Source organism: Tamandua tetradactyla, chromosome 3, assembly GCF_023851605.1.
Source record: "Tamandua tetradactyla isolate mTamTet1 chromosome 3, mTamTet1.pri, whole genome shotgun sequence".
NCBI lineage: Eukaryota > Metazoa > Chordata > Mammalia > Pilosa > Myrmecophagidae > Tamandua > Tamandua tetradactyla.
Window position 1 is genome coordinate 183,709,604 of NC_135329.1, and position 12,881 is coordinate 183,722,484.

Genomic DNA, 12,881 nt, shown 5'->3' on the forward strand with positions numbered 1-12,881 from the left:
TCCAGAACTGTAAGAGAATAATTTCCATTATTTTAAGCCACCAAGTTTGTGATAGTTTTTTGTTGCAGGCCTAGGAAACAAATAACAGGTGCCTTCCCCAACTCTCTCCTGAAAGGGCAGGGAACCTTTTCCCAAGTCATGCAAAAGGCTCACAGAACTAACAGCGGGCTCTGAACGCTGCATTATATGACCACTGCCCACCTGCAGGATCATCGCTTGCCTCTTCTCTCTCTTTACTCCTTTATTCCCTTGGCTAAGTCGGGTTGTCCTTTAGAATTCAGCTCAGAAACCTTATCCTTTGTGAAGCTTCCCTTGAGAGCCATTGCCCTGTGTCAATCAGAGGAGAGACACCTAAAGAAACATCAACCCACTCCAATATTGGTGTCAGGTTCGCCAACAGAAGCATGACTCACACAGCAGTGGATGGATCAACATTTTACTTACATAGAAGAGACAGAGCAAGGTCAACTTCAACAGTGGGTGCCAGTTCCCCATAGTCTGTGGTCTCAATCCGTGGCTGATGTGGGGAGTTCTACATGCAGCACACCCACTGGTGTTTGTGTGTTGTCTCAGTGGAGGAGCCTTGCTTTCTCCCTGCCGGGGTCAGATTTACTACAGGGGTATCATCTGGATGTCACAAAACATACCCACCAGAATCAGACTGTCTCCAACCAATGTTTGCATATACTCGGGACAACAGGGGAAGGAATGGATCAGCAGTCCCCTTATTAAGTAGAAGTTTGTGTTTTAGACCACACACTGATACCCCTGGTCCTGACTACTGGATGTATTTATGGTTCCAGGGAAAGGTACAGGTTGCTCTGGGCTTCCTCTACTGGATATATTTGTGGTTCAAGGGAAAGGTACAGGTTGCTCTGGGCTTCCCCTATCATACCCTTCCCCTAGTCTGGGTTATGCTTCCCCCAAGTGCCTCCTGGACATGCTCAGGTATATATTCACGATAGTGTGCTGCGTCATCTGCTTACTTGACTGGCTGCTTCTGCAATCTGTGAGCGCTTGAGGACAGTGTGAATACTCTCATAGTTCCAGCATCTAGGAAAGCCCTTGGCTCAAGGTATTCACTCAAATGGTTTTTGGAAACAATGGACAAAATGTTGAGTGGCAGTGCCACCAAGGATGACTGTGAGGGTTTGTTTAATGAGTGCAACAGGGACCAAGGCATGAGATCTGGTGCCGGGCTGCATCTGCTTAAAGAAAAGGAAGACTTTTTCTAATTTGCACAAAGGTAACTAATGACTAGTGGTGGCCCATGGGTCAACACGGGTTTGACTCATTTGTGTGGTTGAAATGCTGTGGTTCCAGGATTTTCTTCCCTCTTTGTAAAGTATCCTGGATAATCCAACTTGCAGAAAATAGGACTATTTGGGAAATCTGTAGAATGAAAGTGTAGTTCCAACTTTAGTGAGTATGGAGAGCTTCATAGGTAATAAACATCCTTGGAAAACTTCCAGTAAATAGAAAGCTAGGTGACCAGAAGTTCCTTAGAGTTGAGAGAATTATGATATTTATCTTTTTTTTCTGGGATGCTCACCTAAATTGTCTTACTATCATTTTTTTCCCAGTGAATGTGTAGGATTCTAATTTTGCCATGCCTTTTCCTATTTGTCTCCAAATTATTTAAATAAAATAAAATTTATACTATGTATTTAACATACATTTATATGAACCAACTCCTTGATTAAATTTGCAATGATTTCATCCTCATTGTGGTGGCAAGAATACACAAGTTGTCACTATAAGAATAAGGACTCTAGTGTCAAACTACCTGGGTTTGAATCCCAGCTTCATTACTTACATCTGTGATGGCAAGTATTATGTTTTTCAAAGGTGACTGCAACAGTTCTGCCCTACATGCTGTTCTTGCAAAGTGACACTGAAACCATCCCTGTGGGAATATTCTGCATTCACTGCTCCAGAATCTGGACACATAAGTGAGGAAATATTCAAGGCAACACCAGCAACCATCTGAGTACAACTGCATGGGAAACCTCAAGTGAAAATCACTAAATGAGATTTAGCTGAATCCAGTCAATCTCCAGAACCATGAGAGGCAACAATAAAATGAATATGATTATTCTTATTTTTTTTGCATGGGCAGGCACCAGGAATCAAACCCGGGTCTCTGGCATGGCAGGCAAGAACTCTGCCTGCTGAACCACCGTGGCCCATCCATGATTATTGTTGTAAGCCACGAAGTTTTTGGGTAATTCATTAAGCAGCAATAGATGACCAGAACACCGTCAATGTGACCTGAATAATTCTGTGCTTCAGTTTCTTTATTTATGAAATGGAGAAAATAGTAATACTTACACCAGAAGGTTATTGCAAGTATGAAACGTGGTAATCAAGTATCCCGTAGAGCAGTGCTTATATGAGTTTTATAAATGTTAGCTTCTATTATTATTACAGTGCATCCAAACTATAAAAAAAGCATAAGCAAGATGTGGAGTCGTCCACTTAGCTCTGAATCTATTCCTAAATGACACAGAATGACTTGTTCCCTCTCATCTCCAGAGACTGAGATTCTGAGCCATGAGAACTTGGCAATGGAGTGCCTTCTATCTTGGGCACATCCTTAGATGACCTCTCTCTTCTGGTTGGCCAAGGAGGTAAATATACATTTTAAATATAAGTCATGGTCTATTAAGTTGTTCCCCCTGCCCTCAACCTCAGAGGTGGTGACTTTTTCCCCTTCCTCTTCTATATGAATAAAAGTCTTCAGAACTAAAAGTATTAGTGGGTGCTAATCTTCTCCCTGTGATCAAAAACGTTCTTTCATAGGAAATGTCAGTTAATTGAGCTGTTTTTGGAAGTCCTTTTTGTAATACTCAGCATCATAAAATGCCTTACTTCTCCTCGCTCCCAATTTGAGTACAGAGTATGCTAAGTCGAGGTATCTTTAAGGCCCCCTTTTCAATACACCATTATTTTTATTTATTTATTTATTTATTTATTTATTTATTTATTTATTTATTTATTTGCATGGGCAGGCACTGGGAATTGAACCTGGGTCTCCGGCATGCCATTTATTTTTAAAATAATAATTACCCTACAATTCCCACCCTATGCTTGGCTCCTGACCACATAATTATTGTCAGTGTTTCTAAGGTAAGGCCAGCAGACATGTCTTGGAAGGAAGAAGAGGCAGAAGTGGAGGCAGAAGGAGGCTGGTGTGCTGGGACCACTCTCAGGGAGTTTGAATTTTCCTTAAGAGGTAGTGCCTGGTTAGAAACTCAAGGAGGGCCCATTTCATCCTAACACCTGGCTGCAGTGGCTGGGCAGGGCAGGGCAGGGATGTACTGCTGCAATAAAAGCCCTCAGGAAGTGTTTGGAAAAATACCTACAACTTCAGACTCTGGAAAGTGCCAAATCATTAACCCTTAGTTAAGGGTCTTTGCCCTTGATCTGTATGTTTTTTGGAAGTTGCCTTGAAGTCTGGATTCACTGTGCTTTGCTCTGCTAAGTCAACCTGGTCTGTAACACTTAATCCCTACACAGAAAGAAAGAAAGGAAGAGAGAAAAAAAAAAGAGAGATAAAATTGTATGCATGGTTATATGTGAGAAAGCACTTCATAAACTGTAAGCACTCTATATTAAATAGCAGCCTGGCCAAGCAGCCAGAACACATTTAAATGCCAGCTCCATCACACCTGGGTAACTTCTCTGAATAGGAACTTGTCACCTGGGAAGGAGGAAAAACTACAATAAGGAATGAAAACAAGAAGAGGTCATATAAAAATGTTTTTAAGTAGAATTAAGAATCCATCTGAAAATCATGATTTTGTATGTATAGCCATACATGAGTGTTCTGGAGCAGCCAGAATGGATGATTTGATGATCTGGGGTTGGGGAAAATAATTGTCATGTGTGAGGCAGGGAGAAGTGGAAAGGGATGCTAGGGAAAGCAGAGATCTTGACAGAAAAAAAAAAAAAGGAAAAAAAAGATGATGGAACAGTTTTGCATCATCAATTCAAACTCCCTTTGTCTGAGTTATCACAAAATAACTAAAAGATAACCTGGGCTTACTATGCCTTTCTGCTGCATATATGACAATACTGTGTTAGTAAATTTCCTGATGTATCTGTGATTAATGGCCTTTATCATTTAGATTTTCATATCCAAAGTGATTTTGAATGCAAGTGTGCATTTTACTCAAAAGATTCCAGGGTAAAATAGCACAGAGTTGCTTGGAAACTAAGGCAAATATCCCAGCAGCCACAGAATTGAGAACTCCTGACTTACAAATGACCATGCTCTACAAAGGGCCACAGCTGCCCCTGCCATTCTCCTGATGATACAACTAGGAGTACTTAAAGAAATGGCAGTGACACACCCATTTAAGAGTCTATGGGTTCAGAAGTGGGAGAAGGAAAGGAGATGATTGTGGGCCTCCAAGAAAGTCTCCAATAAACAAAAATTACCATTGCCAGCATGAGGCATGAATAATGTAATTCAATGTGCTGCTTTAACTTGTACCCTCTAGGGATTAATTGCAATTAATCATCCCCATCCTCTTTTTAAAATGGCTGATATTAGCTAGCTATTCAGAACTTCTTATAAATTCACTTGATCTTATCTGGTTGCTTTTTCCAAACTCCCTTCTTTGATTCTCAACCTTTAGCATTTGTAAGAATCATGGGAGCTTTAATGGTAAAATGGGGATTCCTGGGGCCCTACCTCTGTAATAGTAACTTTTTAAATGTAATCTTAAAACTGTAGGCCAGCTGGAAATTGTAATGATAGTCTGTAAATGTAGACTTCAGAGTTGGAAGCAGGCTTAATGATAGCTCTTAGTCTCACAAAGAAGCAGTATGTAAATGTAAAGTCTGCATCCAGGTTTGAATAAACCTTCATCTATGGCCCCAGATCTTCCTGATATGAATAAAGCTTTTCATCTCTCTCCATAGTCCTAGAGGCACCTTTCCCAGGTGTCATAAAGGATGTAAACCCTGAAGGAAATAAGAAATCACTGAGATATCTTACTGATGTTTTCCAGACTTCTATTACTTGTTAACTAAGATGATTATCTCTCTCTCTTTTTTTTTTCTGATAAAAGCCATTTGGGTATAAAAACCAATTGAAAAATCACTGTGGAGATTTGGGAAATCACCCCACTCCTCCTGCTGGCATAAATAAACCCCTTTTCTCCTCATTTGGCGTGACTTTTGTTGGCCATATCCAGCGACGACAAATCCAGATTTGGGAGTGTCCCTTCTACACCTCCCGAGTCTGAATCAGTAGATGGAGGCCAGGTGTCTGCATTTTAATGTGCATTCCTGGTGAGTCTCAAGTAGGTGGTAGTCCTTCGTATTTTGAGGACCATTTTGTCTGGATGCACTGAGAAAAGAGTTGTTCTGCTACTTACTAGCTGATCTTGGGTAAGTTACCTGTATTCTCTGAGCCTCCAATTCCTCCTGGGTAAAGTGCAGTGCTGCATTCTTGTGGGAATTTAATGAAAATACATGTAAAAGAGTGAGTTTGCTCAACTTTTATCCTAGTTAGAAACTGAAGATTTACCACATTACTTCCCCAAGGAATTGTGTTCTAGTGCCAAACAACTGAATTAGCCAAAGTTTTTAAACTGTCGAGTTGCACGCTTGCGACTACATGGTGACCTAGTATATTAACCTTGTTTACAGAAAACCATGTGTCCAGAACACAATATACTTTCTAATGCTGAAGATTGTTAGCATACTAAGGTCATTAATTTTGGGTAGAACTATCGATACAATGCTTTTCCATGACTGTAGTTTACATGGGACAATTCCACTTATATATTTCACCCTCACCACAAACATATGTCAAGAATTTGTCAATTTCTTGCTATCTCAGTACTTTATAGGGATTCAGTCTTCTATTTTTTTCCATGTCTCTTTTTTACCCCTCTTTGCCCCTACAGAATGTTTTCGGCTAATTTATTTTCCATATGGTTTATTTTCCATAAACCATAAGGTTTATATAGCTCAGATAGGAAAAAATTATTAGATGAAATTATGTTAACTAAAACTTCAAAAGTGCCTACTCAGTTTGTATTTGAATAGACAATAAAACTTTATCTTCCATAAGCTACTGATGTTATTTAATAATAAATGGATTCATATTTGTTTTATAAAAACTGTATAATTTGTAATATATGGGTCCTAAATGACATTCTAAATTTACATGGGCCCTAAATGACATTTACATGGGCCCTAAATGACATTCTAGAACTATACATAATCTTACCACTCTCTCATTTTTTTTCTATAGTAAATTATTTAGTTTTAGCTTCAAGGGGCAGGGACAAATCTTACTTACCAGTGCCCACATTACTTAGACAAGTGCCTGGCACACAGTGAACTAGAAATAATTCATTGAATGAATGTATAGGTTTGGAGTTTCAGTAGGATCTGAATTTCTCTTAGAAACTTAAATAATTGTTTATGTGATAGCTTATATTTCATTCATTCCCTCACTGATAATGATTTTACTGCCTTTGTTCAAGGTAATTTCTAATCACTAATGGCAAAGAATATCAGTACAAAAAACCTAGTATAAATGAGCAAAATATTTACTTAAAATTCCTTTTGTTTGTCAAGAGTTACCAATGAGAGTTTTACAGTTTTCATCCACCGTGACATTTCTCTTTACTATGTGATCTGAATGTCTACACCTTTCTACATAAAATTAACTTCTCCCCTGGTTCTCCAGATGTTTTTCATATTGTTGCTTCTTTATCCATAGCTGACTATTATTCTTTCTGCTTCCTAAATGTGGCCAGCCCTTGACCATTTATTGTTCTCATTTTGCTATTCTTTGCAGAGCTTGTCTATTTTCAAAACTTTAACTATTGTCTACATTTCTGCCTCTGACTTCAACCTTCATCTCTAAATGCTGCTTGAAATTCTCCAATCTGGTGTTCTACCTACCTCAAATTCATTTTATCTTGGCCTTGGAACTAGCAATCTTGAGACTTCTCTATTATTTTGACAGTGGTCCTTAAATGATTCATTCACTTATCAGATTCAAAAAGCCTGCTCTTTTAAATGCACTTCCTCTTTTTTCTTTAAAGATTATCATTGAAGACTTTCATGGCTCAAGTTGATAATGTGGAAGCTGATATAGTGTCATTTCAAAAAACTTACAAAACCTCCATCCCCAAACTAGAAAATTTACTTTTAGGCACAGAGCCATTAAAGAATCCATGTAGGACAACAAGCTAAAGTTTAACAGGTTTATTGAAGGGAAAGAAGGCAAAGAGAAAGCAGGGAAAGAGCAACCAGGTAGGAACTAGAAAAACCTGCTAGTGAAAGGAAAGGAAAGGAAAAATGGCTCTGGCTCTTTGTTGTGGGAGCTGTGTTTTAAAGGGAAAATGATTCTTGGAGAATGTCTTTCTGCTTTCTTCTTCACTGTGTCTGTTCTGACCTGTTTGCTTCTTATTTTTTGCCTTAAGGAATGTTTGGCAAGGGGAGTTATGAGTTGTGGCAAGGGAGAAGGGTGGGGAAAAGGGTCACGAGTTTCAGCCATTGCAGCAACGGGAGAGGGGTGGCTCATGAGTTTCATCCTTTGTGACCTGTCATTCCTACCTTTTGATTAATATATATACTTGGGATGGTTAGACTAGATTTAAGGAAGGGAGGTAGGGTACCATTTGTCCTTCTTTGCTACTTCCTGCTGGATGAGGGTGGTGTTAGGGGCTTTTGGAGTTGGGAGCAAGATTTCCAGTGCAGTGGTGGTCGGGGGGTAAATAATCCAGTTTTTGTTTTGTGAGTTTTTGGTAGCCTAGGGTGTTGTTCCTGAAAGAGCTTAAGAGTAAGATGTTATGAACCAAGGTAATTGTGTGGCATAGAAGTTGATATATGAGTTTGCAAAACTGAGATGCTAAGGTGAGAAGTATTAATAAAATGATAAGGGGCTCTATAAGCCTCTTATGTAGGTAGGGGAGCTACAATGATATTTTAAATAGGAAGGATTTGTGCCATGTTTTTGCAACCAAGCAAATTTGAAAGCATTTGTGATGTGAGTAGACTGCCAACTCTTGTACTACCCCTGTTAGGATGCCTAGAGTGGCTAGCAGAAGTAGAAGAAAAATGTCACATTTCAGTTTTAGGTTTATGTTCAGGAGAATGGGAAAGGATTGGTTAATGGGGGCGATTGAAATTTTGGGTGACAGGTAGCCAGGGTATAGATTCCTGTCCAGTTAGTAGGTCCAAGACAACTTTGTTATTTTAACAGAGAAAAAACTAAATTTTAATTTTGTAGTAACATATTATTTGACACTAAACCTTTAAAGCCTTTTCTATATAGACCCATCAGATTTTCCCAACTTTGACCATAATTTTCCTTTCTACAAACATTTTATGACTTACTATATCCACTTAGGTTTTGTCTACTGTTTCCTCATTCTGTAACAACCATTTATTTTATCTCAAGACAAAACTAGACTTTATTTTTCCTTTTAACAAAATCACATCCTTTATATCCTTTATGGTTAAGTTTCTAAGCAAACATCTCATCACATACAAAGACAATTAAAATTAAACTTGTTAGAATAATGTCAAAAATTTATAACACAATGGGAATGTTTAAGGTTAGGATTGGGTGAAGATTGTGGCTGAAGGTAAGTAGCAGGACTGCAGGTGGTATGAGGATTAGCTCTGAAAGTAAGGGAAGTGTGGGCACCACATTTAGTTTAGTTAGAATATCTCATCCTAAGCGGGGGGCTGAGTATGTAGGCACTATTAAGAATGAATGGAAAAAGGAAGTGTTTTGAAGAGTGCAGGCTATGGGTGAAGTTTGTAGTGGGTGGGTGCTGGCTTCATTAATTTCAAGTATAGGCATGAGGGAAGGTTTTAGGGGCTCTGAAAATTCAGGTAAGACTGAGAATGTGCCTCCTCTGTTAATTATAAAAAAGACTGGCTTACCTGCCACAAGTATGGCTACCCTGGGCTCAGTTGTGGAGATGGGAAGAGTTGGGGCTGAACAGCCCAGGCCCCATCAGTTATCAGTGGCTAGGCCGAGGACGTCTGAGACTTCAAATTCCGAGGAATGGCCGCATTTAAAGATGACTGCCTATTCCCATGGTGCAAGGCCAAAGGACAGTCAGCTTTCCAATGTTTTGTTTTATGACAAAGAGGGAAAGTCCTCAGTGGCAGCTAGGGATTAGAGCAAGCTTTTGCCCAATATCCCTCCTGGCCACAGCAAAAACAGGGACCTGGTGGTGGCTTAGCTCCCTGTTTTGTTTTATCTTGCCGGGCATGGGTGGATCTTTGCAAGACATTGGCCAATAATAATTAATGAGAATCTTCATGCTCCTTTCTGAGTTTTTCCTGAGTTGAGTGTTTGGTTTTCCCTTCCTCCTGCCTATTGTTGAAAGCACATAACGCAACCTGGATTAGTTTATCCTGCAGTGTTTGGGGTCCTTGCTCTAGTTTCTGTAGTTTCCTATGAATGTCAGGAGCTGATTGTGTAATGAAGTATGTGTGTAGGAAAAGGTACCCTTCAGGTGAGGTTTGATCTAGATTAGTATATTTTTTATGGTATCAAGTAGGGTTAGTAGAAAAGGAATCTAAACATTGTTCAATCTATGAAAGATCAGAGAGAGAAAAGGGAATGTGAACCTAGTAATGCTTTTGCATCCTGTTACTTCCCTAAGGGGAAAAATACTCGTGGAGGGGGTTGAGAATGAGGAAGTGGGGGTTTTGGAATTAGAGGGAGGAGAGTGAGGAAGAGGAAAGCATTTGAAGAAGTGGGAGAAGAGACTGAGTCTCATGATTGGGAATGGGGAGGGGAGAAAGGGGTGGAGCCAGGGAGGGGGTCAGAGGGGGGCAGGGGGCAGGAGCAGTATGAGAGAGGGGGAAGAGGGGAGGGGGTAGCAAAGGGTTGGGGGATCATAAGGAGGGGGATGGTCAGCTGGATCATAGTAGTCAGTGGGAAAGGGAGAAGAGGGAGAAGGAGTGAGAGGTTTTAGTTTTTCATTGAGGAGGAAGATTTGGTAGGCAGTTAATGAAGAACAGAGTGAGGGCTTAGCACAGAACATTTAAAAGGCTTGTACCTAGGGTATCTCATACCACTTTGCAGATTGCCACGGGAAGTTATCAACATTAGTAAGAATTTTAAAATAAAAGTACCATTTTCTGGCCTAAGGAAGGAGAGGGTGAGGAAGTAGGAAAGAGTGAGACTACTCTGTGGGAATATTCTTTGGGGTCGCAGTTCAGGAGTGGAGACCATGTCTCTTAGGGGCGGAGGTGGGCATCCCCACATCTGCGTGAGAGAGAGAGAGAGAGAGAGAGAGAGAGAAAGTCACCGAGTGGTTTCTAAGCATCCCCAAAACCCACCAGGACTAGGAGTGGAGCAGTGATAGTTAATGAGTCCTCCTGGCCACAGCAAAAACAGGGACCCAGCTCATCAGTTTCCAGTGGCTGGGCCAAGAAGGTCTGAGATAGCTATGCTCATGTAAGAGGTTCTGACTGAGCACTCAGATTTGAAAGAGACAGAGAGTGGGGTCTCTAGTGCCCAAAATGGAACCTCCATTTGCACCTGAGCCCAAACTGCCATGGGCCCCGCAGAAGTATCCTGCCAAAGCACTCCCATGAAACCCACAAATATTCCTCAGCCTTACCTTATATAGAAGAGGACCAGTGTTGGTTGAATGAAGTGGCAAAGTAAAAAGGGGTGGGGGGAGCTTGAGTTAGGGCCAAATTCGTTGTAAACATTTGAATGCCATGGATTTGAGCTGGCGTCGAATTGAGATGGTCTGAGCCTGTAGACTCAAGATGTTAAGCACATGGAAACCTGAACAACTATGGCAGTTCAGGGAACAGAGTGACTGAGAGGTTTCTGTAGCCCCAAGGGGCTGGAAACGTAAACCTCAGGCTAAGCTCCATTCCCAGGTTTTGGCACCATTATGCTAGGCATGGAGTCATTAGGGAATCCATGCAGGACAGCAAGTTAAAGTTTAACAGGGTTATTGAAGGTAAAGAAAGCAGAGAGAAAGCAGAAAGAAAACAGAGATAACAGGCAGCTGGGAGCCAGTAAAACCTGCCAGCTAAAGGAAAGAAAAATGGCTCCAGCTGTTTGTTGTTGGAGCTGTGTTTTAAAGGGAAAGTTGATGCTGGGAGGGGAGGGTGCCTTTCTACTTCCTTCTTTGCTGTGTCTGTTCTGACCTGTTTGCTCCTTATTTTTTGCTGTGAGGAACACTTGGCAAGGGGAGTTATGAGTTGCAGCAAGGGGGTGGGGGAAAAGGGTCAAGAGTTTCGGTTGCTGCAGCAAGGGTAGGGAGGGGTCATGAGTTTCATCCCTTATGACCTGTTATTTACTAAATATTGTGTCAGTTGATCCTAAAAAAATAATAAATTAAGGAAATTTAACAATATGGTGGTGTGACGGTAGCTCTGTGGCAGAATTCTCACCTGCCATGCCGGAGACCCAGGCTCATTTCCTGGTGCCTGCCCATGCTGAAAAAAAAAAAATTAGTATGGAGGTCCAGATTATAAAACGACTGACTTGTGTTTCTTTATAGTATGGTTAATGTAGACCTAGACCATGTAGGTTATAGATGTATATCTGTAACAAGTTAATAGTTGTTACCAAGGCTTTATAGAGTTTTCTCTGAAGAAGATATATAAATGGCCTATAAGTACATGAAAAGATACTCAACATTATTAGCCATCAGGAAAATGCAAATCAAAACTACAATTAGACAGCATGGCATATGCACCAGTGTGGCTATCTCAAACAATACATATAAAACATGATCAAAATAAAAATAAATAGACCAATTCAAGAAAAAGAAGTAACTAGAACAAGCAAACAAAGTAACCAGAAAATACGGAAATTTTTAAATAGATGAGAATCTCTCTAGAATAGTAGAATAAAAATTCAGGGTTAAGGTTAAGTTATTAGACTCTATCACACAGTATAAAAATTTCAGAGTTTACTTGGGAAATTTTCAACATCAAAGTCCTGTAGGAAATGACTAAAAACCTCTTGAAGTAGGAAAACAGCAGGAGAAAAATTGGTAAAATTTTGTGATGTGTAAATAGGAACGTGCTGTGCATTAAAATATATCTTGAAGCTTAGTCTCTTGTCCATAATAAATAATGCCCAAGGCATTGTTTTCCAGATGAAACAAAGCAAGGCCAACCAGGAAGAGGATAATTCTCACACAGAGATCAAATGAAAGTTTTAAGCCCAAATACTGTTAACAAGGAATCTTGTGGACTCATCAAGGTGAGAGAATGAGGGTCGAAAAGTCCAACTAAAACCCCCAAAGTGCCAGTACTCATAATATTTAGGATACAGCCCATTGAAATTACAGGCCCAATTGAAATTGTCACCTTTTTAGAGAGAAACATTTTAATTTACATTTGAAAAGTTTAAAGACCACATGACTAGAATTCTGTCATTCGGTTAAAGCCAAACCAAAATGCTTTGAAAGGAAGCAGCACCAGAGAGGGAGTTCTTGAATGTGTTCCAGGAAAATGTGGTTCCATGCAATTAGACTAGTGGATTCATAATATGTTACATAAAATACTATCTTCAATCTTTTATTGCTAAACAAAATGGGTACAGTAAACCATGCAAGATAAATGTATAGCTTAATAAAGTATCACAAGACACACTAGTAAGCATCATCCACCTCAAGAATCATCAAACCCTGGGAGCCCTTCATGGACCTGAGCCAATTATACACCACCCCCACCCCTCAATTAAATATCATCCAAATGAACACCTCATAGACCCTATAGTTTAGTTTTAATAATAGAATATTTAAAGTAGATATATCCATCTCTCCAAGGGGTCAGGAATTGGTGCCTCTGGCACTCTAGTGACTTCATTTGCTTCTGATCCAGACCTGTCACTTAACCCCAACTTGCTA